A 25258-nucleotide genomic window follows, 5' to 3' on the forward strand; every position below is an offset into this window, starting at 1 on the left:
CTTACAGCCCAACACCGTGCAGGACATTTGGCATTTGCCAGAGAACACCAAGGTTGGTAGATTCACCACTGCCGCCCTGTGCTCTTCACAGATGAAAGCAGGTTCACACTGAGCTCATGTGACAGACGTGACAGAGTCTGGAGACGCCGTGGAGAACGTTCTGCTGCCTGCAACATCCTCCAGCATGACCGGTTTGGTGGTGGTTCAGTAATGGCATTGGGTGGCATTTCTTTGGGGGGCTGCACAGCTCTCCATGTGCTTGCCAGAGGTAGCCTGACTGCCATTAGGTACCAAGATGAGATCCTCAGACCCCTTGTGAGACCATATGCTGGTGCGGTTGGCCCTGGGTTCCTCCTAATACAAGACAATGCTAGACCTCATTTGGCTGGAGTATGTCAGCAATTCCTGCAAGAGGAAGGCATTGATGCTATGGACTGGCTCGCCCGTTCCCCAGACCTGAATCCGATTGGGCACATCTGGGACATCATGTTTCGCTCCATCCACCAACGTCACGTTGCACCAGACTGTCCAGGAGTTGGCGGATGCTTTAGTCCAGGTCTGGGAGGACATCCTTCAGGAGACAATCCTCCACCTCATCAGTAGCATGCCCAGGCATTGTAGGGAGATCATACGGACACGTGGAGGCCACACACACTACTGAGCCTCATTGTGACTTGTTTTAAGGACATTACATAAAGTTGGATCAGCCTGTAGTGGGGTTTTCCACTTTGATTTTGAGTGTGACTCCATATCCCGACCTCCATGGGTTGGTAAATTTGATTTCCATTGATAATTTTTGTGTAATTTTGTTGTCAGCACATTCAGCTATGTAAAGATGAAAGAATTTCATACAATTAGTTCATTCATTCAGATCTGGGATGTGTTATCTTAGTGTTCACTTTATTTTTTTTAAGCAGTTTATTTATAAACAGACATGTCAGGCGATTTTCTTATATAGTCGCGTTGGTTGCGCCAAACTAAAACTCCAATGCTTTGTCATCTTCATAGGTTTTTTTTAATTAAAGGGGTACTCCAGTGTAAAACATTTTAAATGAACTGTGCCAGAAAGTTAAACAGATTTGTAAGTTACTTCTATATAAAAATCTTAATCCTTCCAGTACTATCAGCTGCTGTATGCTCCAGAGGAAGTTCTTTTCAGTTAGATTTTTTTTTCTGTCTGACCACAGTGGTTTCTGCTGACACCTCTGTCCATGTCAGGAACTGTCCAGAGCAGGAGAGGTTTGCTATGGGGATTTGCTCCTACTCTGGACAGTTACTGACATGGACAGAGGTGTCAGCAGAGAGCACTGTGGTCAGACAGAAAAGAAATTTAAAAAGAAAACAACTTCCTCTGTAGTATACAGCAGCTGACATGTACTGGAAGGATTACAATTTTTAAATAGAAGTAATTTACAAATCTGTTTAACTTTCTGGCACCAGTTGATAAAAAAATAAAAATTCCACTGGAGTATCCCTTTAAATTAGTTGTCATTACACAATATAAACTCTATTTTCAGTCTAAATACCTTAGGCCAGGACCCCACAGACAGACCCCACACATAATACCCATGGCATGTTGGTGAAGTTCCTTTATAATTGTTAAGCGATTATACACACATGACATCAGCCACGTTTCCAGACGGACATGACGGCGTTGCAAAAACCGCAGGAGTGATCTCATTTTAACAATCCCCGCAAATCGTAAAAAGAAGTTTTTATATGGTGGCTAAAAGAAACCCAGCATTGTTCCCATCTTCTCTATATTTCTGTGTATCCAGCACATGACTGTCCATGGGGCAGGGTTTTATTTGCCCTCACATTCACAGATCCATCCGGGCAGGGTCTATATAAGGCATGATAATATTTACTAAAGCCATGGCAATGGAGGGATAATGTGGTTTCTATGTACTTTGCTGCTATAGGCATTTGCTGGGGTCTAGCTGTGGCTTTCCTAAGGCAACACAATGCACCATTTGGTGAGCAGGGGGTTAAATAGTATCCCATACACTATGTCAAAGGGCACATACTTCTAGTAATTGGGATCTGAGTCAAGTTCTCCCACGTTTGAGACAAAATCGGCCGCCCCCTTACTCCACTAACCACTGTTTATATAAGAAAAGGGAAGGAATAAACAACTTAAGAATTGCAGCAATTCCTGACAAGGTCTGAGATTTCTCTGTATTGGTATCCATCTATCTATCTATCTCATATCTATCTATCTCATATCTATCTATCTATCTAATATCTATCTATCTATCTATCTATCTAATATCTATCTATCTCATATCTATCTATCTATCTCATATCTATCTATCTCATATCTATCTATCTATCTATCTAATATCTATCTATCTATCTATCTATCTAATATCTATCTATCTCATATCTATCTATCTATCTCATATCTATCTATCTAATATCTATCTATCTATCTATCTAATATCTATCTATCTCATATCTATCTATCTATCTATCTAATATCTATCTATCTATCTATCTCATATCTATCTATCTAATATCTATCTATCTATCTATCTAATATCTATCTATCTCATATCTATCTATCTATCTCATATCTATCTATCTAATATCTATCTATCTAATATCTATCTATCTCATATCTATTTATCTATCTATCTATCTCATATCTATCTATCTCATATCTATCTATCTCATATCTATCTATCTAATATCTATGTATGTCATATCTATCTATCTAATATCTATCTATCTGTCTCATATCTATCTCATATCTATCTATCTCATATTTATCTCATATCTATCTATCTATCTCATATCTATCTATCTATTCATATCTATCGCTCTCATATCTATCTATCTATCTATCTATCTATCTATCTATCTATGTAGAAGGTAGGCAGCACAACCACGTATTCTGGCAAAATCTTGGGGTGCAAGCAAGGATAGCAGTCCCAATCGCAGACGGCTCAAATAATCCAAGATGCAGAAAAGTACAGCAGCACACTCAGTAGTAAAGTGCAAAAAAATTGGGATTTATTGACCCATATCAAATGCGACGTTTAAACGGCATCCCGCCATCTTTTTCAAGCATGCTTGAAAAAGATGGCGGGATGCCGTCGAAACGTCGCATTTGATATGGGTCAATAAATCCCAATTTTTTTGCACTTTACTACTGGGTGTGCTGCTGTACTTTTCTGCATCTATCTATCTATCTATCTGTCTCCTATCTATCTATCTATCTATGTATCTGTCTCATATCTATCAGTCTATCTACCTCGGATCTATCTTATATCTATCTATCTATCTATCTATCAATTTCATATCTTCATATCTATCTATCTGTCTATCTAATATCTATCTATCTATCTATCTCAAATCTATCTATCTCATTGGCTGACTCAGACAGCAGAGGGCCACTGTGCAAAGAATGTGCCTGCCCCCCCCAATCACACACACAAAAAAAAAAAGAAGGAAAAAAAAGTACTATGCCATAAAATTGCACTGCAACTCACATTAATCTGCAACATTAGGTAGGCAGCTGTTCCCCCACATTATGTAGCATAGTTTCCCCACATTAGGTAGCATAGTTCCCCCCAACACACAGACACACCCAGACAGAAAGACACACACACAGACACACACAGACAGACAGACAGACACACACAGACACTCACATGCATGCACAGACTGGCAACACTGAGACGCATTGACAACTTGGAGAGGAGTCTCCTGCTCACTGAGCAATTTCTCTCTGGGGTAGAGGTGGGGGAGGATAGTGGCACGGAGAGGCAGGACAGTCAGGCAGTTAGCTGGGTTACAGTTAGAAAACGGGGGAGAGGGAAAAGTGTCAGGGAGGCTAGTCCAGAACTGGCACACCCCAACAAGTTTGCCCGGTTGGCAGATGAGGGGGATGCCATTCCAAAGCTAGCAGTACTGCACCTGGACTCTGCCTCTGACCGCCAAGGGGGGTGTCTGCTCCAGTAAGGAGGGAGGGAGGAGTGCAGGGCAGGCCAGACAGGTACTGGTAGTGGGGGACTAAATTATTAGGGGGACAGACAGGGCGATCTGTCACAAAGACCGGGATCGCCAAACAGTGTGTTGTCTTCCTGGCGCTCGAGTTCGGCACATCGAGGATCAGGTTGACAGGTTGCTGGGTGGGGCTGGAGAAGACCCAGCAGTCATGGTACATATTGGCACCAATGACAAAGTAAGAGGTAGGTGGCGTGTCCTTAAAAATGATTTCAGGGACTTGGGTTGCAAGCTTAAGGCAAGGACCTCCAAGGTAATATTTTGTGAAATATTACCTGTACCATGAGCCACACCAGAGAGGCAGCGGGAGATTAGGAAGGTAAACAAGTGGCTCAGAAGCTGGTGTAGGAAGGAGAGGTTTGGGTTCATGGAGAACTGGGCCGACTTCTCTGTCGGACAGCAGCTCTACCGGAGGGACGGGCTGCAGCACAATGGGGAGGGTGCAGCTGTGCTTGGGGAGAAAATGGCTAGAAGGGTGGATGAATGTTTAAACTAGGGACTGGGGGGGAGGAAACCTACAACATAGAGGGGGAGGATAGTGTAGATAGAGGGGGTGGAGCGGAGGGAGGGGTTAGAATAGTTAATAGGGATAGGCTTCATAGGAAGAGAAAACATACACCATTGAATTACATGTTGACTAATGCCAGAAGTCTGACCAATAAAACTGACGCACTGGAGTGGTTGATGTCTGAGGAAAATGATGACATAATGGGTATAACAGAGACTTGGTTGGACGATAGCTGTGACTGGGCAGTCAACATACAGGGTTATAGTCTATTCAGGAAAGATCGGACAAAACGGAAAGGGGGAGGAGATTGTCTTTATGTGAAATCCACTGTAATAAAGAAATGGGGGGCTCACCTTATATTTATATAATAAAGCGGGTGCTACTACTCAGTAAGGAAAAACCTCCAACAACCAAGAAAAAGAATACTGTACAGAGTGCACACCACAAAAATAATGATATACTCATATAATATAAAATTTATATCTTTATTGGTAACAAAATATGATGAAAAGCACAAAACACAGGGGCTAAAATCAATTAAAAAGAGCTCAACAGAGCATACCCAACATGGGAGAGGGGCCATGAACCCCCTCTCACCAATGCCCCGTCCCTATATGTAACACACTAACTGTGGCGCTTGATGTATTATGATGGAAACAAATAAACCTACTACCATTGCACTAAATACATCCTGAACAAATGTCAATATATGTTACAATAACATCACCATATATAAGGCAATAAATAAAGTGCAAAGTATATAGCAAACAATGTCACCAATTAGCAGCAACCACAGACGGAGGATCCATTAGATTCAGTGTAGGGACGGGACCCCAGAACCCCACGCGTTCCGTCACTGGCTGTGATTTCCTCAGGGGTGTTTATATGAAATCCAGTCTGAAGGCCGCACTACGGGAGGATATATGGGAGGGAAACGATAATGTGGAGTCATTATGGGTAGAAATATGTGGAGATAAAAATAAAAAAATTCTGATAGCGGTTTGTTATAAGCCACCAATAATAATGGAAGAGGCAGAAGATCAATTACTGAGGCAAATAAACAAGGCAGCAAATCAGAATGAGGTGATAATAATGGGGGACTTTAACTATCGTGATATAAACTGGGAGACTGAGACCTGTGAATCTCATAAAGGAAACGGGTTCCTGACTATAGCTAAAGACAATTATCTGTCCCTAACGGTGCAGGGTCCGACCAGAGGGGGCGCCCTACTAGACTTAATATTAACCAACAGACCTGACAGAGTAACTAATGTGCAGGTAGATGGACACCTAGGAAATAGTGATCATAATATAATACATTATAACTTCAATAAGGGAATCTCTCGAGGGGCCACCAAAACAATGAACTTTAAAGGGGTATTCCAGGAATTTTTTTTATTTGACTATGCTACAGGGGCTGTAAAGTTAGTGTAGTTCATAATATAGTGTCTGTACCTGTGTGTGACATTTTCTCACAATTCTGTGGTTTTCACTCCAATATTTATTTTTAACAGCATACAAAATGACTGTTGTCTCAGATTTTTCCCAGGTTGCAATGGCTAGTCAGCTGATGACAGGGAGCCTGTCTGCTTCAATGGGTGGAGCGATCGCTTGGTGGGAGAGAGATCAATCTGCAACTAATGCAACAGCTGTAGGCACCCTGATTGAAAAACACAGGTCTTTTAAATGGATGCAGCTCATTTATGTTTCAATGGGTGGGGTGGCTGATGTGTGGGAGTAAAATGGAATTGTGGGATTTGTAGTCAAAAAAAGAAAAGTCAAACAGGAAATACCAGTTTACAAAAAGCTAGCCACAGTGTTATGGTAATCTCACAACATAGCCATTTAGCCCCAAGACAAGTGCAGATCCTTCCTAAGCATGTCCATTACTGTCTGCCAGGTACGGACTAAAATCACCTTATGGTGGAGAACCCCTTTCAGAAGGCAAAGTTTGATCAACTCAGAGAAGCCCTTAACAATATAAATTGGGATAATGTCCTCAAAAACAAGAATACTGACACTAAATGGGAGACGTTTAACCCCTTAAAGACTCAGCCCATTTGGGCCCTAAGGACTCAGACAATTTTATTTTTACATTTTCGTTTTTTCCTCCTCGCCTTCAAAAAAATCATAACTCTTTTATATTTTCATCCACAGACTTTTATGAGGCTTGTTTTTTGCATGACCAGTTGTCCTTTGTAATGCCATCACTCACTTTACCATAAAATGTATGGCACAACCAAAAAAATACTATTTGTGTGGGGAAATTAAAAAGAAAACCGCAAATTAGCAAATTTTGGAATGTTTTGTTTTCATGACGTACATTATGCGGTAAAAATGACATGTGTTCTTTATTCTTTGGGTCAAAACGATTAAAATGATACCCATGATAACATACTTTTCTGTTACTGTTGCACTTAAAAAAAATCCCCCTATTTTGAAAACCTATAACTTTTTCATTTTTCCATATAAGCGGCGGTATGAGGGCTCATTTTTTGCGCCGTGATCTTTACTTTTTTTCATACCATATTTGCTTATATAAAACTTTTAATACATTTTTTATTAATTTTTTGGGAATAAAATGTTATAAAAAAGCAGCTACCGTATTTATACCCAAATATCCATGAAAAAATGAGGGTGCGTGTGTGCGCGTGTATACCCCGATATACCCCCAGGAAAGGCAGGGGGAGAGATGCCGTCGCTGCCCGCTTCTCTCCCCCTGCCTTTCCTGGGGTCTAGAGCGCTGCTGTCGGCCCTTTTCACCCCCTGGTTATCGGCGCCGCTGCCCGTTCTGTCCCCCTGACTATCGGTGCCGGCGCCAATAGCCAGGGGGAGAGAAGCGGCGCCGACAGCCAGGGGGAGAGAAGGGGCAGCGGCACCCATTGCCGGCGCCGCTGCCCCGTTGCCTCCCCCCATCCCCGGTGGCATAATTACCTGAGTCCGGTCCGCGCTGCTCCAGGCCTCTGTCGTGCGTCCCCAGCGTCGTTGCTATGCACGGCGCGGCGCACTGACGTCATGCGCCGCGCCGTTCAGCGCATAGCAATGACGCCGGGGACGCACGACTGAGGCCTGGAGCAGCGGAGCAGCGCGGACCGGACTCAGGTAATTATGGAACCGGGGATGGGGGGAGGCAACGGGGCAGCGGCGCCGGCAATGGGTGCCGCTGCCCCTTCTCTCCCCCTGGCTGTCGGCGCCGCTTCTCTCCCCCTGGCTATCGGCGCCGGCACCGATAGTCAGGGGGACAGAACGGGCAGCGGCGCCGATAACCAGGGGGTGAAAAGGGCCGACAGACTCCAGGAAAGGTAGGGGGAGAGAAGCGGGCAGCGACGGGTGTATCGGCGTATAACACGCACACAGACTTTAGGCTAAAAATTTTAGCCTAAAAAGTGCGTGTTATACGCCGATAAATACGGTATTTTGGACTTTTTTTTAACGTTCACGCCGTTCACCATATGGTATCATTAACATTTTATTTTAATAGTTGGCATATTTATGCACGCGGAGATACCAAATATGTATATATAATATTTTTTTTTACACTTTTTGGGGGTGAAATAGGGAAAAATGGGACAATTTACGTTTTTATTGGGGGAGTGGGGTTTTCACATTTTTTTTAACTTTTATTTTTACACTTTAAAAGTCCCCATAGGGGACTATTTATAGCAATCACTCGATTGCTAATACTGTTCAGTGCTATGCATAGGACATAGCACTGATCAGTATTATCGGTCATCTTCTGCTCTGGTCTTCTGGATCGCAGACCAGGGCAGAAGATCCGTGGAAGGCAGCGGAGGCAGGTGAGAGGGACCTCCTGCTGCCATGCTGGACGATTGGATCGCCGCGGCACCGCTGCGATCCGATCATCCATTTTAGTGTCCACAATGCTGCAGATCCCATGATCTGTATTGATCACGGCATCTGAGGGGTTAATGGTGGACATCCGCGTGATCGCGGATGTCTGCCATTACCGGCTGGTCCCTGGCTGCTATCAGCAGTCGAGACCTGCTGCGCATGACCCGAGCATCGCTTCGATGCTCGTGGTTATGTATAGGACGTAAATATATGTCCTAGTGCATTAAGTACCGGCTCACCAGGGGGTACATTTACGTCGGCCGTCGTTAAGGGGCTAAAAATATCTTAATTTCTCACTGAAAGAAAACCAATAAGCATGAATAAAAATGTTAAAGGGGCAATAAATGACAAAAATAAAGCATTTAAACTACTAAAATAGGACAGCAGTGAAGAAGCATTAAAAAGCTATAGAGAAAAATTTCAAATATGTAAAAAACTGATAAAAGCCGCAAAAATAGAGACAGAAAGACTCATTGCCAAAGAGAGTAAAACTAACCCCAAAATGTTCTTTAACTGTATAAATAGCAAAAAGGTCAAAAATGAAAGTGTTGGCCTTTTTAAAAAAAATGTTGAGGAAGAAATTATAGACAGGAATCAGGAAAAAGCAAATATATTAAACTCTGCCTATACCTATGTGGAAGGGGGGGAGGGGTAACTCTGCTTATACCTAAGGTGGGATGGGGGGTAACTCTGCCTATACCTTTGGGGAGAGGGAGTGGGGGTGTAACTCTGCCCTCTGCCTATACCATTGGGGAAGAGGGGTAGGGATAACTCTGCCTATACCTATGGGGAACGGGGGGGGGGGGGGTGTTACTCTTTCCCATACCTAGGGGGAAAAGGGGGTTTAAGTCTGCCTATACCTACGCGGAAAGGGGTGGGGACTATGCTGACTATACCTAAGGAGTAAGGGGGTTAACTCTGTTCCTACACCTATTGGGCAGGGGGGTTAACTCTGCTGCCTATACCTATGGGGAAGGGGGGTTAAGTCTGCTGCCTATACCTTTGGGGGGGAGACTCCGCCTATTCCTATGGGGAAGGGGGGGACTCTGCCTATACCTATGGGGAAGAGGGGGTAACTCTGCCTATACCTATGGGGAAGAGGGGGGGTAACTCTGCCTATACCTATGGGAAAGGGGGGGGGGGGGGTAACTCTGCCTATACCTATGGGGAAAGGGGGGGGGGGACTCTGCTGCCTATACCTAAGGAGAAAGGCGGGTTAACTCTGTTCCTATACCTATGGGGAAGGGGGGTTAAGTCTGTTGCCTATTTCTATGGGAAAGGGGGGTTAAGTCTGCTGCCTATACCTATGGGGAAGGTTGAGGGGCTAACTCTGCTGCCTATACCTTTGGGGAAGGGGGGTTAACTCTGTTGCCTATACCTACAGGGAAGGGGGTTAACTCTGCTGCCTATACCTATGGGGAAGGGGGGCTACCTAACTTTATACCTGGATGCCTAACTACTTACCAACATACCAGACTAACTACCTACATACCCAGCTACCTATCTATGTACATACCTGGCCTTCATACATGGCTGTCTAACTACCTAGCTAGCCCCCTACCTACCTGACTTGTCACCTACCTATATATCTGGCTTCCTGATCTACCTACCTAGTTACCTATTTACCTGGCTACCTACCTACCTTCCCTTTTACTGTGCAGGACACCAAGGGGGGCATTATTACAGTTTGTGGGCCTATAGATGTTCAGATTGTATAGAGGAGGGGAGGGCACTGGAAAATGCAGAGTCTGACATATTTGTCCTGCAGATGTTAAGAGATCCACATGGCGATCTTATCTGGATGGAGAAGAAAAGGAAAGAGGATGCCGCTGATCAGAAAAGATGTAATTGTGAGTCCCAAAATGTAACTGTAATCACTTATATGGTATACACATCCTGTGTACAGCTGATATCTACCGCCATATGGTCCTGTATATAATCACTTATATAGTATACAGATCCTGTGTACAGCTGTTATCTACCACCATATGGTCTGTATGTAATCACTTATATAGTATACAGATCCTGTATAGTATACTGGTCTGTGTATAGTGATTTTATTCAGTACAGTATGGCGGTATTATCCAGTTATTGTGTGGTGGTATATATTTACTCCTTGTATACCAGTATCATTGGTCATGGAAATGTACCTACGTTAAAGTGTTTCTTACATATATAAATTTTAGTTTATTGTGTGTGGGATTTGGGTGGAATAGGGGTGTGGCAGAAGATTGACGAGCTGCAGAGCTAAGCAGGGGCCCTTGCTTTTTTTTGGTCCGGGGCCCCAAGTGTTGTCAGTCTCCCCAGTACAAGTTACCTGTCTAACCCAGGAACAATTACAGTGCCTACAAAAAATAAAAATAGACAAATTGCCAGGTCCAGATGGCATTCACCCCCGTGTTTTAAAGGAATTAAAGGGGTTATCCCCACCATAAGGTGATTTTAGTACATACCCGCTAAACAGTAATGGACATGCTTAGGAAGGATCTGCGCTTGTCTTGGGGCTAAAAGACTATGTTGTGAGATTATCATAACACTGTGGCTATCTTTTTGTGAACTGATATTTCCTTTTTGAGTTTTCTTCTTTGCCTACAAATCCCATAATTCCATATTCCTCCCACACATCAGCCACCCCACCCATTGAAACATAAATGAGCTGCATCCTTTCAAAAGACCTTTCAATCAGGGTGCCTACAGCAGTTTTATTAGTTGTAGATTGATCTCTCTTCCACCAAGCGATCCCTCCACCCATTGAAGCAGACAGGCTCCCTGTCATCAGCTGACTAGTGAGTCAGGTTTCGGCCACATTGCAACCTGGAAAAAATCTGAGACAACAGTCATTTTGTATGCTGGTAAAAAAAAAAATAATTGGGGTGAAAATCACATAAGAATTGTGAGAAAACCGTCACACACAGGTACAGACACTATATTATGAACTACACTAACTTTACAGCCCCTGTAGCATAGTCAAATAAAAAAAAAAAAATCCTGGAATACCCCTTTATGTAATGTAATAGACAGACCCCTATTTTTTATATTCAGGGACTTTATAGTAACAGGGACGGTTCCTCAGGACTGGCACATGGCAAATGTGGTGCCAATATTTAAAAAGGGGTCAAAAGGTGACCCTGGGAATTACAGATCTGTTAGTTTAACCTCTGTTGTATGTAAATTGTTTGAGGGTTTTCTAATGGATGCTACTTTGTAGTATCTTGATAAAAATAAATGTATGACCCCATATCATGGCTTTATGAGGGATCGGTCCTGTCAAACTAACCTGATCAGCTTCTATGAGGAGGTGAGCTCCAGACTGGACCGGGGGGAATCGCTGGATGTCGTATATCTGGATTTTTCCAAAGCATTTGATACGGTTCCACATAAACGGTTGGTGGATAAAATGAGAAGGATTGGGCTGGGGGAGAATGTGTGTAAGTGGGTAAGTAACTGGCTCAGTGATAGGAAACAGAGGGTGGTTATTAATAGTACTTATTCTGATTGGGTGACTGTTGCTAGTGGGGACCACAGGGGTCCGTCTTGGGGCCTGTTCTATTTAATGTAAGGTAATGCACATGGGGAAGAAAAATCCGGGCTGGGATTATGTATTAAATGGGAGAACACTTGGGACGACTGATGTAGAAAAGGACTTGGGAGTTTTAGTTAACAGTAAATTTAGCTGTAGTGACCAGTGTTAGGCAGCTGCTGCCAAGGCAAATAAAATCATGGGGGGCATCAATAGGGGCATAGATGCCCACGACAAGGAAATAATTCTACCCCTGTACAAATCACTAGTCAGACCACACATAGAATACTGTGTACAGTACTGGGCACCAGTGTACAAGAAAGATATAGTGGATCTGGAGAGGGTTCAAAGACGGGGGATGGGAGGACTACAGTACCCAGAAAGATTATCAGAATTAGGGTTATTTAGTTTAGAAAAAAGAAGGCTTAGGGGAGACCTAATAACTATGTATAAATATATCAGGGGACAGTACAGTGATCTCTCCAATGATCTATTTATACCCAGGACTGTATCTATAACAAGGGGGCATCCTCTACATTTAGAGGAAAGAAGGTTTCTACACCAGCACAGACAGGGGTTCTTTACTGTAAGAGCAGTGAGACTGTGGAATTCTCTTCCTGAAGAGGTGGTCATGGTGAACTCTGTAAAAGAGTTCAAAAAAGGGGTCTGGATGCATTTTTGGAGAATAATAACATTACAGGTTATGGATTCTAGATTTATAGGGACAGAACGTTGATCCAGGGATTTATTCTGATTCCATATTTGGAGTCGGGACATAATTTTTACCTCTAGTATGAGGGTTCTTTACCTTCCTCTGGATCAACTCAGTAGGGACTCATTAGGGTTATAGGTTGAACTTGATGGACTCTGGTCTTTTTTCAACCTTATGAACTATGTTACTATGTCCCTCGTCAGACCCCGGTCGGCCGGCTGCAGACTCGCCGCTGCCCCTTTAGAACAGTGAGCAGCGGCGGCGCAGCAGCAGGGCTGGCCCTATCATGAACCTACTAGGCACCATGGTAGGTCCGGCCCTGGTTCAGCTGCACAGGCGATATGTCTGCCCCTGATCTATCTATCTCATTATATATCTATCTCATATCTATCTATCTGTGGTGTCCCAGTACAGGACCTGGTCCTGTCCCTTGTCTAAGGTCCCCGCAGCTAGAGTCCCTCCATGTCTATAGGGCTCTCCTGTAGGTCTTAACCCTAGTCGCCTCATATAAATGTGTTATTTAATGTATATATATAATTTAATGTGTAGGAAATATATGTATAGGACCTTAGTGGTCACGTGATACACTGTTGCAATGTATGATATGCTTAAGGACCTTTGGAGGTCTTGTAATGTACACAGAGTTCACTGGGTTCATAACTTACAGGTTTGCTGACCAATGAGCTTAGTCCAGCCCCTCATTATATAAAGGGCTGTAGTCAATCAAATCACTCTCTTATCTCTCTTAGTTTCTGATTATCAAGAAAAGCACATCTCCTCAGCATCATCAATTCAAGCTAGGCCCAAAGCCTAAGAACCTGCAGCCACTAAACGTGAGTTACTCAAAGCCTCAAACTACTATATCCTGTGTGACTACTATCAACTCAAATATTTTAAAATAGTAGCAGAGTGGCAGGCATCAAAAGCTCATTGCTTCCAAGTCCCAGAAAACCTGTGAGGAACCTGTATCCCGGTTCACTCTTAAGAGACTGTTATGTTCAATACCGTTGCATAAAAGCTGCAAGTAAAGTTTCTTCAGTTTACTTCATAAAATCTGCTGTGGACATTCCGTTATTTCTCCCTGCCGTTTGTGGGACGGTTGGCGGTAGGAACATTACTATTGAGGAAACCTCACCCTGGCGTCACGCCATTCAAGGGTTAATACCATACCACCTCCTATTTGTTTGACTGAAACGATGCAAACACCCTGGGACGTTTCCCTTGCTTCCTGTGTATGGACATTAATCAGATTTGTTACTAAGAAAATAAACACCATAACATTTGTCACAAGGCCCTGGTGCCCTCCTACAGCCCTGACCATCACTACAGTCTGTCCTATACATACATTAGGGTGTGAGCAATAAAATATACATTATTCTAAGGAGAATCTTAGGAAGATGAGGTAACCGTTACACAAATACAATGTACCTACCTTAACCACTGAGGTAACCACACACCAAACTTCTACTATAAAGCTAGTAGACAGGGGAAGCTTAGGGTTCTGCACTGTGTACAATTCTGAATACAGTGATGGTTTAAGGCTGTAACCAGTTTTTCCCAGCCAGTGTGCCTCCAGCTGTTGCAACACTACAACTCCCAGCATGCCCAGACAGACCCAGTGTTCCTCCAGCTGTTGAAAAACGATAATTCTCAACATGCCGATGGCTGTCTGGCCATAATGGCAGTTATAGTTTTGCAACAGCTGGTGGCACACTGGTTGGAAAACACTACTATGGAGAGTCCAGAGCTAGCAGTCAACTCTGGGCCTCTCTGCCTCTGGGCCCCTCTATATAAAAAGCAGAGTTTCCTAATCAGTGTGCCTCCAGCTGTTGCAAAAAACTACAACTCCCAGCATGCCTGGACAGCCGTTTTGCAACAGCTGGTGGCACCTGGTTGGAAAACACTACTATAGAGAGTCCAGAGCTAGCAGTCAAATCTGGACCACTCTGTAAAAAAAACCAGTGTTTCCCAACCTGTGTGCCTCCAGCTGTTGCAAACTGACAACTCCCAGTATGCTGGGAGTTGTAGTTTTGCAACTGCTGGGGGCACAAGGGTTGGCAAACACTGATACAGAGACACATGCTAGTGATGAGAGAGATGGTAATAACAAGTCAGTTCATTTATAGATTTCCAGGAGGAATAACAGAGCAACGTCAGAAAATAGAGTTCTAAGATAAGAAGCCTAATTAGACTTACACCTATTACCGTGTCTGTTTTAGTTAATAAATGCACTTGCTATAAAATGACAACTCTGGAGCATCTTTTCTGAAAATCATGCAATGTGCCATTCCTCTGTTATTCCTCCTGGAAATGTATAGATACATTGAAAAGTGGGCGTTGCCATTCTTTGTATAAATGGCTTGTGCCTCTAAGCTCTGATCAACCAGTGATAGAAGTATCAGACTATATAGAGCAGTGCTTCCGAAACCAGTGTGCCTCCAGCTGTTGCAAAACTACAATTCCCAGCATGCGCGGACAGCCAACGGCTGTCCGGGCATGCTGGGAGTTGTAGTTTTGCAACAGCTGGAGGTACCCTGGTTGGGAAACACAACTATATAGAGTCCAGAGATAGCAGGAAAATATGGGCCCCTCTGTCAAATAAGAAGATACCTATAGAAGGGGCCCACGCACAGTTGGGGGCCCTATTATGGTTGCTGCAATGGTGCCTCCTAAAAAATACATATTTTCTTTTAGTTCTGCAGATATAACATTGTGTTTTGCTTTAGGAATTTACAGAAACGGAATAATAAAACACCTTTCGTTAAACAAGTCTGCACAAAGGGAAGGGAAACATCAATAAGAACGGTTCCAATGTGATTCCACATCGGCTTTGTTATCGCGGCGCGGAGGACGTGAGATAAATCAATGGGTTTTATATACACGTTGTATTGTACTTTTTTTTTTGTCACAAACAGAAGGAATGATTGTGTTAAGCGGGTTATGCAAACTATACTTCTGACTTACAATGACCGGAAGGAAAGTGAGGAAATGGCCAATTATGGTCGAGCTACTTACATGGACGGAAAGAAGATGTTCAGCGCCAGAAATATTCTTTTCCATTCTATAGTACAGTACACAGCACCTGCTAAGTACATTGTAGATACCGTGTGGTGAACAATGGTACCATACAGAGGTTTTATAAAGACACTGTGTCCCAAAAATTGCATATACTGTATCTATCTATCTATTTATTTATTTATTTAACTATATATATATACAATTTTTTTTAAGTGGCTATATACAGTCATGGCCGTAAATGTTGGCACCCCTGAAATTTTTCAAGAAAATAAAGTATTTCTCACAGAAAAGGATTGCAGTAACACATGTTTTGCTATACACATGTTTATTCCTTTTGTGTGTATTGGAACTAAACCAAAAAAGGGAGGGAAAAAAAGCAAATTGGCCATAATGTCACACCAAACTCCAAAAATGGTCTGGACAAAATTATTGGCACCTTTTCAAAATTGTGGAAAAATAAGATTGTTTCAAGCATGTGATGCTCCTTTAAACTCACCTGGGGCAAGTAACAGGTGTGGGCAATATAAAAAAAACACACCTGAAAGCAGATAAAAAGGAGAGAAGTTCACTTAGTCTTTGCATTGTGTGTCTGTGTGTGCCACACTAAGCATGGGCAACAGAAAGAGGAGAAGAGAACTGTCTGAGGACTTGAGAACCAAAATTGTGGAAAAATATCAACAATCTCATGGTTAGAAACATAGAAACATAGAATGTGTCGGCAGATAAGAACCATTTGGCCCATCTAGTCCATCTCCAGAGATCTAGATTTGCCGTCTCCAGAGATCTAGATTTGCAGAGATCTAGATTTCTAGATTTGCCTTTGTCCACAGTGCACAACATTATCAAGACATTTGCAACCCATGGCACTGTAGCTAATCTCCCTGGGCGTGGACGGGCATGAAGACAAAAATTGATGAAAGGTGTCAATGCAGGATAGTCCGGATGGTGGATAAGCAGCCCCAAACAAATTCCAAAGATATTCAAGCTGTCCTGCAGGCTCAGGGAGCATCAGTGTCAGCACAAATTATCCATCGACATTTAAATGAAATGAAACGCTATGGCAGGAGACCCAGGAGGACCCCACTGCTGACACAGAGACATAAAAAAAGCAAGACTATATTTTGCCAAAATGAACTTGAGTAAGCCAAAATCCTTCTGGGAAAACTTCTTGTGGACAGTTGCGACCAAGATAGAGTTTTTTGGTAAAGCAAATCATTCTACTGTTTACTGAAAATGGAATGAGGCCTACGAAGAACACAGTACCTACAGTGAAATATGGTGGAGGTTCAATGATGTTTTGGGGTTGTTTTGCTGCCTCTGGCACTGGGTGCCTTGAATGTGTGCAAGAAATCATGAAATCTGAGGATTACCAATGGATTTTTGATCACACTGTACAGCCTAGTTTCAGAAAGCTGGGTTTGCGTCCGAGATCTTGGGTCTTCCAGCAGGACAATGACCTCAAACATACATTAAAAAGCACCCAGAAATGTATGGCAACAAAGCGCTGGAGAGTTCTGAAGTGGCAGCAATGAGTCCAGATCTAAATTCCATTGAACACCTGTGGAGAGATCTTAAAATTGCTGCTGGGAAAAGGCGCCGTTCCAATAAGAAAGACCTGGAGCATTTTTTTGCAAAGGAAAAGTGGTCCAACATTCCGGCTGAGAGGTGTAAGAAGCTTATTGATAGTTATAGGAAGCCACTGATTTAAAGGGGTTCTCCAGTGCTTAAACATCTTATCCCCTATCGAAAAGATAGGAGATAAGAAGCCTGAACGCTGTAGTCCCGCCACTGGGGACCCCCCTGATCTTGCACGTGGCACCCCGTTTGTAATCAGTCCCCGGAGCGTGTTCGCTCCGGGTCTGATCACCGGCGACCACAGGGCTAGCTGCGTGTGACGTCACGCCTCCGCGAACACGCTTCGGGGCTGATTACAAACAGGGTGCCGCGTGCAAGATCACGGGGGTCCCCAGCGGCAGGACTCCCGCAATCAGGCATCTTATCCCCTATCCTTTGGATAGGGGATAAGATGTCTAAGCACCGGAGAACCTCTTTAAGTTATTTTTTCCAAAGGGTGTGCACCCAAATATTACCCCCTTAACGATGAAGGACGTATATTTACGTCCTCTGCCGGCTCCCGCGATATGCCGCGGGGTTACGTGGTGTCCCCGCGGCATATTGGGTCGGTCCCAGCGGCTATCAACGGCCGGGACCCGCGGCTAATACAGGATATCACCGAATGACTGCGAATGACTGCTCTGTGTCTGAGATCCAGGCAGGAGCAGTCAAGCGCCGATAATGCTGATCACAGGCGTGTTAATACACGCTAGTGATTAGCATGAGAGATCAGTGTGTGCAGTGTTATAGGTCCCTATGGGACCTATAACACTGCAAAAAAAAGTAAAAAAAAAAGTGTTAATAAAGGTCATTTAACCCCTTCCCTAATAAAAGTTTGAATTACCCCCCTTTTCCCATAAAAAAAATAAAACAGTGTAAATAAAAATAAAAATAAACATATGTGGTATCGCCGCGTGTGTAAATGTCCAAACTATAAAAATATATCATTAATTAAACCGCACGGTCAATGGCGTACACGTAAAAAAATTCCAAAGTCCAAAAAAACGTATTTTTGGTCACTTTTTATACCATTAAAAAATGAATAAAAAGTCATCAAAAAGTCCGATCAAAACAAAAATGGTACCGATCAATATGTCAGATCATGTTGCAAAAAAATAAGTCCTCAAACTGCCCTGTACGTGGAAAAATAAAAAAGTTATAGGGGTCAGAAGATGACATTTTTAAGCGTATAAATTTTCCTGCATGTAGTTATGAGTTTTTCCAGAAGTACGACAAAATCAAACCTATATAAGTAGGGTATCATTTTAACCGTATGGACCTACAGAATAATGATAAGGTGTCATTTTTACCGAAATATGCACTGCGTAGAAACGGAAGCCCCCAAAAATTACAAAATGGCGTTTTTTCTTCGATTTTGTCGCACAATGATTTTCATTTCCGTGTCGCCGTGAATTTTGGGTAAAATGACTAATGTCACTGCAAAGTAGAATTGGTGACGCACAAAATAAGCCATAATATGGATTTTTAGGTGGAAAATTGAAAGGGTTATGATTTTTAAAAGGTAAGGATGAAAAAACGAAAGTCCAAAAACTGAAAAACCCTGCGTCCTTAAGGGGTTAAGTTAAGGGTGCCAATAATTTTTCCCAGACCATTTTTGGAGTTTAGGGATGCCAACATTTACGGCCATAACTGTGTAAATCTAATGAGCAGAAATACCAGTTCCCCCCTTCACATCACTGGTTTTGTCCCCTGCCGACAGTAGGGGAATGGGAAGAGGGACAGAGCAGACTGCTTTCGGTGCCTGTGATATGACATCACAGCTTACAAGGGAGAATGCACAGCTGATATGAAAAATCTATGCACTATGACTAAAATAAATTATATTAGTAAGTTTCTCTATTGTACTTATTGACACCACCAGAGGTTGTTTCTTTTGCCAGACAACCCCTTTAACAGATAACATTCTCCTACTTGCTTTTACTTGCTTTTTCAGGAAGAGGGAGCTCAAAAGATAATGGCTTATACTGTTTATACATTGAACTCAATAATAAAAAGTCTTTCAATCTGATCCCTCAACCTGATTTCCCATGAGTTTGGTATATCATTTTTTTTTAACCAAAACATAGTTTTTAAGGGTGAATATAACTAGTAGGGGTTCTATCAGCAGTATTTTCAGAAGCGTTCCCCAATAGAATTGTACAGATGATCTGCTATTTAACCATTGATATCTTTTCCACTGTATACATTGGCAGGCCTTGGTTACTGTACATACGCCTGTGAGCATTATGGTGGCCAAGTCCTTACATTTCCTGGCTCCAGTGACTGGGGTCATAGTGTTAGTTCTGATCCTGGTCACTATCACATTACAGAATCCCATTGGACATTGCGGTCAGCACCGCAGTTATGGAAGAATACCCCTAAACTTGAGAAAGCTCTCAATGTATGGGAACTTCCGCATAGAGATCTGGGATTGTTATTAGCTGCTTGTGCTTTAGTTTTAGTGATCTTGGCCTTTTTCGATAATGGATTTTACATTTGATCTATAAAATATTAGTATAACAGCACACGAGGGAATATCCCAGTCATTTATTGTTATGTAACATTAAATTATTATGCAGCATATAATGTCCACTACCTCAAGCTATTAGGGCAGATTCACCGCCCTATTGTTTACCATGTCGACCAGCAAAAGGCTCCGGCTGAATAATCATCCTCGGTTTAAATAGACTTGTAATGGATTGAGAAAATGGACCCAATAATTCTGGAGCCAGACGCTGCAATTTACTTGTACGTCGCAGGAACATATATCTAAGCTGCAGTAAAACGTATACACTCAGACACATATAATATTCTCTGCTATCATTGACAGGGCTGTCGTAACTCAGGACTAGGCAGGGTTCCCGACACAGCCATATACTGTATATACTGCATTTTAGTAGCACTCACTTTAGCTTATAAAACCTGTTTGGGAATTGCTGATGAGTCTCGCTGCCTAATCACCACGGAAGAAGAAGACAATACGAATCAGTAGAAAAGGAAACATGACAATGAGGAATAATAAAGACATTTAGGGCACATTAACCTTTTCACTTGCCCAATTATTAAAATAAAACTACTTTTCTGTAAGGTCTGAGGTTAGAAACAAGGATCTGCTTTTTTTTTTTTTAAATAAAATTACATTTTTTTATGCCTTTTTTTTACAGGCTTGGAGCAGTATTGCAACTCAGTCCCAATGAACTGAATCATGATGTGCTGCAATACCAGACATAGCCATAGTAGGGGCACTATTTCAGAGAAAAAAGACAACCGACTTAAAGGGGTCCTCCACTGGCAAGCCTTCCGATTGCATTCAGAACATTTAGTTCTGAACGCTGTGCATGAACGCTGCAGGGGTTGGCCTTGCGCCCTCATGCCTATGGTAGGGGGCGTGACGGCCTTTATGTTAGTGACAGCTGTCCTTTAAAGCGGTACTCCGCCCCTAGACATCTTATGCCCTATCAAAAGGATAGGGGATAAGATGTCTGACTGCGGGGGTACAGCCGCTGGGACCCCCGCAATCTCTGTGCAGCACTCGGTGTTCTAAACACCATATAGCAGTGTTTCCCAACCAGTGTGCCTCCAGTTGTTGCAAGACTACATCTTCCAGCATGCTGTATCATTAAATAGCTTAGAGTGTCCTAATCCCACACCGTTTTAAAGTTTCTTGATATGCCCTTCCAGATATGGAAAGTGCGAGTGGTCACACCACTTGGTGCAAGCAGAAGGGGGATATTCCTCAGCACGATCCACGAGCCAGGTAAAAGTGGTAACTTTTTATTAGTTTTCAATACATGTAACGCGTTTCAAGGACGCAAAACGCGTTACATGTATTGAAAACTAATAAAAAGTTACCACTTTTACCTGGCTCGTGGATCGTGCTGAGGAATATCCCCCTTCTGCTTGCACCAAGTGGTGTGACCACTCGCACTTTCCATATTCCCACGCTGTACAGCCTGGGCGGGATAAGCTGCAGTCCACGGTGGATCGTATGATTACCCCTGAAAGGAATATACGCTCATGAGTGTTGTGCCTATATCCATAGCACAACAGAATCTGGTGAGTCCTCTCCAACATTGGGGGCCCCCCAAAGATTTATATCGTCCTTCACATTGGAGCGCTCTGTTTTCTTTCTCTATTACAATTACTGAGATATGATGATTAATAGTTTGTCTGATACTTCAGGGAATCAGTCAAATGGGCGTGAACTTAATTTTAATAATGGGCGTGGCTATCAGGGCATGGGTGGGATTATAATGTCAGGGGGTGCATATTAGGCAGACAGGCCCTTCATTGTAAAATATTCCCCTCCTGACTGTATAATCCCGCCCATTAAGTTCACGCCCATTTGACTAATCCCTGAAGTCTCAGACTATAAACCCTCATATCTCAGGAACGGACGAACCTATCAAGAAACTGTTAAAAGGTGTGTGATCAGGGTGCCCCAAGCTATGGCAGTAAAATCTTAAAGGGGTATTGCAGCCAAAAAATACTTATCCCCTATCCACAGGATAGGGGAAAGTAGCAGATCGTGGGGGGTCCGGCTGCTGGGACACCCCTGATGTCCGGAACGGGACCTGGCTCTGACTAAGTGGTAGATCAGAGCTCCCACAGAAATGACACGCGATTCTCACTGAGAAAGACGGGGTCCCATTCCGGAGATCATGGGGGGGGGGGGGGGGGGGCAGCAGTCAGATCCCCTGCGATCACCTACTTATCTCCTATCCTATAGATAGGGAATAAGTTAATTTTGGCTGTAGTACCCCTTTCATTTTGTGAGTTGGGCCCAGGTCCTCCTTAAAAATCTGTCTCCATCTGACTGCTCTACCAATGAAGGACACCATCAGACCTATAATGTGTGTCCGTATTAATACATGTGCACTATTATGTGGCGTTTCCCTGTACCTTCCCGGCCCTGTCAGGCAGTGTCCCCAGGGCCCCCTGCAGTCGTTTCCCTCATGTAAATAGGTTATGTATTATATTGTGCATTGTACCTTTAATAATTGTACCATGTGATTGTTACCTAGGAGGTACTAGTGACCAGTTGACCCCAAAGGTGACCTATGGGTTCCCTGCTAGTCTCCCCCATATAAGCCCTGGAGCTAGCATCGCAATCTTTGAGCTTTGCTCTCTTTGTGTGCGGAGGTCCAGTCAAGTCGGGTCCAGAGCAGGGGAGGCCTCAAGTAAAGTTCTGCAACCTCAAGTCCAGTCCTGCAGCCTCAAGTCAAGTGCAAGTAAGCTGAAGTCACTGTCCTGTCAGTCAAGTCAAGTCTTCTGTCTACTCAGCGTGGTCTGCACTAAATTCTCCTATCTACTACAAGTCCCAGCAAACCTGCGAGGTCTCTGTGTCACTGGTCACCTCCTTGGGCCCAGGCTGTACTGCATAGACTGTAACAACTATCTACCCTCAGTAAAGCTTCCGTCGTCCGTATCTTAATGTCGGTGTCTTCATTGCCCCCGTGCCTAGCCCATGATCCAGCGGTATACCTTCAGGTGGTTAAGGCTAAACCACTCCCTGGCGTCATGAACACAAGAGGTTAATACCATCTGCCCCTAGGGTAACAACATCTTCCCTGCACCACCCACCCCACCACCACACCACAACATATAAAGAAAAGCTGAGTAAAGTTAATGCTCTAACCAACTATTCTTGCCAAGTGTCAAAATGCCACAAACAGCCCCCTGTATAAAAGCTTTTTAGCAAACAGGTCTTAGCAGACATTTTGTGAATTGTAAAATGATTGTCATCTGTTTGCTGGGTTTTCTTACGGTTCAGTGACTTGCAAAGTGCATAATGTGATCACAGGCCCCTTTGCGCTCCCCCCGCCCCCCCATGGCCGCTCTGCTCACCGCTGCCCCTTCCTGATGAACCGTGATTGTAGAAAAGCTCAGAATCTGATAAACAGATCAGTGCAGCATCTGGTGATAATTGCTCATTAATTGATGCTTAATACCGTCGCCTTCATTGTTGTGTTTGCTGCTTCTAGCGGGGTTAATGATAGTGATAGTGTTGATATTTTATTATTTTATAACAGTCCGTATGTTATTAACACTCAGCCATGGATTCGTAGAGGCGTTGCTATAAAAAAAATCGAATATTTCCGTATTTCAATACCATTTATGTTACGCCGAGCGCTCCTCCCCGGAGCGCTCGCTACACTCTTGCTCCCGCAGCGCCCCGGTCAGATCCACTGACCGGGTGCGCTGCGATTCCGCCTCCAGCCGGGGTGTGATTCGCGATGCGGGTGGCGCCCGCTCGCGATGCGCACCCCGGCTCCCGTACCTGACTCGCTCTCCGTCGGTCCTGTCCCGGCGCGCGCGGCCCCGCTCCCTAGGGCGCGCGCGCGCCGGGTCTCTGCGATTTAAAGGGCCACTGCGCCGCTGATTGGCGCAGTGGTTCTAATCAGTGTGTTCACCTGTGCACTCCCTATTTATACCTCACTTCCCCTGCACTCCCTCGCCGGATCTTGTTGCCATTGTGCCAGTGAAAGCGTTCCCTTGTGTGTTCCTAGCCTGTGTTCCAGACCTCCTGCCGTTGCCCCTGACTACGATCCTTGCTGCCTGCCCCGACCTTCTGCTACGTCCGACCTTGCTTCTGTCTACTCCCTTGTACCGCGCCTATCTTCAGCAGCCAGAGAGGTGAGCCGTTGCTAGTGGATACGACCTGGTCACTACCGCCGCAGCAAGACCATCCCGCTTTGCGGCGGGCTCTGGTGAAAACCAGTAGTGACTTAGAACCGGTCCACTAGCACGGTCCACGCCAATCCCTCTCTGGCACAGAGGATCCACCTCCTGCCAGCCGGCATCGTGACAGTAGATCCGGCCATGGATCCCGCTGAAGTACCTCTGCCAGATGTCGCTGACCTCACCACGGTGGTCGCCCAGCACTCACAACAGATAGCGCAACAAGGCCACGAGCTGTCTCAACTGACCGTGATGCTACAGCAGCTACTACCACAGCTTCAGCAATCATCTCCTCCGCCAGCTCCTGCACCTCCTCCGCAGCGAGTGGCCGCCTCAGGCCTACGACTATCCTTGCCGGATAAATTTGATGGGGACTCTAAGTTTTGCCGTGGCTTTCTTTCACAATGTTCCCTGCACTTGGAGATGATGTCGGACCAGTTTCCTACTGAAAGGTCTAAGGTGGCTTTCGTAGTCAGCCTTCTGTCTGGAAAAGCTCTGTCATGGGCCACACCGCTCTGGGACCGCAATGACCCCGTCACTGCCTCTGTACACTCCTTCTTCTCGGAAATTCGAAGTGTCTTTGAGGAACCTGCCCGAGCCTCTTCTGCTGAGACTGCCCTGCTGAACCTGGTCCAGGGTAATTCTTCCGTTGGCGAGTACGCCGTGCAATTCCGTACTCTTGCTTCAGAACTTTCCTGGAATAATGAGGCCCTCTGCGCGACCTTTAAAAAAGGCCTATCCAGCAACATTAAAGATGTTCTGGCCGCACGAGAAATTCCTGCTAACCTACATGAACTCATTCATCTAGCCACTCGCATTGACATGCGTTTTTCCGAAAGGCGTCAGGAGCTCCGCCAGGATATGGACTTTGTTCGCACGAGGCGTTTTTTCTCCCCGGCTCCTCTCTCCTCTGGTCCTCTGCAATCCGTTCCTGTGCCTCCCGCCGTGGAGGCTATGCAAGTTGACCGGTCTCGCCTGACACCTCAAGAGAGGACACGACGCCGCATGGAGAATCTCTGCCTGTACTGTGCCGGTACCGAACACTTCCTGAAGGATTGTCCTATCCATCCTCCCCGCCTGGAAAGACGTACGCTGACTCCGCACAAAGGTGAAACAGTCCTTGATGTCAACTCTGCTTCTCCACGTCTTACTGTGCCTGTGCGGATATCTGCCTCTACCTTCTCCTTCTCCACTAAGGCCTTCTTGGACTCCGGATCTGCAGGAAACTTTATTTTGGCCTCTCTCATCAACAGGTTCAACATCCCAGTGACCAGTCTCGCCAGACCTCTCTACATCAATTGCGTTAACAATGAAAGATTGGACTGTGCCGTGCGTTACCGCA

At 44.3% G+C, this 25258-nt stretch overlaps 1 long non-coding RNA gene across 1 annotated transcript in view; it reads left to right on the forward strand.

Moving 5' to 3' along the window:
- The window catches only part of LOC130273143 (uncharacterized), a 144370-nt gene that overhangs the window by 15148 nt on the left and 103964 nt on the right, over positions 1–25258 (forward strand). Inside the window, exon 2 of the long non-coding RNA XR_008843885.1 lies at positions 10140–10221. This is a non-coding gene — a long non-coding RNA (uncharacterized LOC130273143). The remainder of the gene's footprint in view (positions 1–10139; positions 10222–25258) is intronic.

The sequence above is a fragment of the Hyla sarda genome, chromosome 5, assembly GCF_029499605.1.
Source record: "Hyla sarda isolate aHylSar1 chromosome 5, aHylSar1.hap1, whole genome shotgun sequence".
Classification (NCBI taxonomy): Eukaryota; Metazoa; Chordata; class Amphibia; order Anura; family Hylidae; genus Hyla; species Hyla sarda.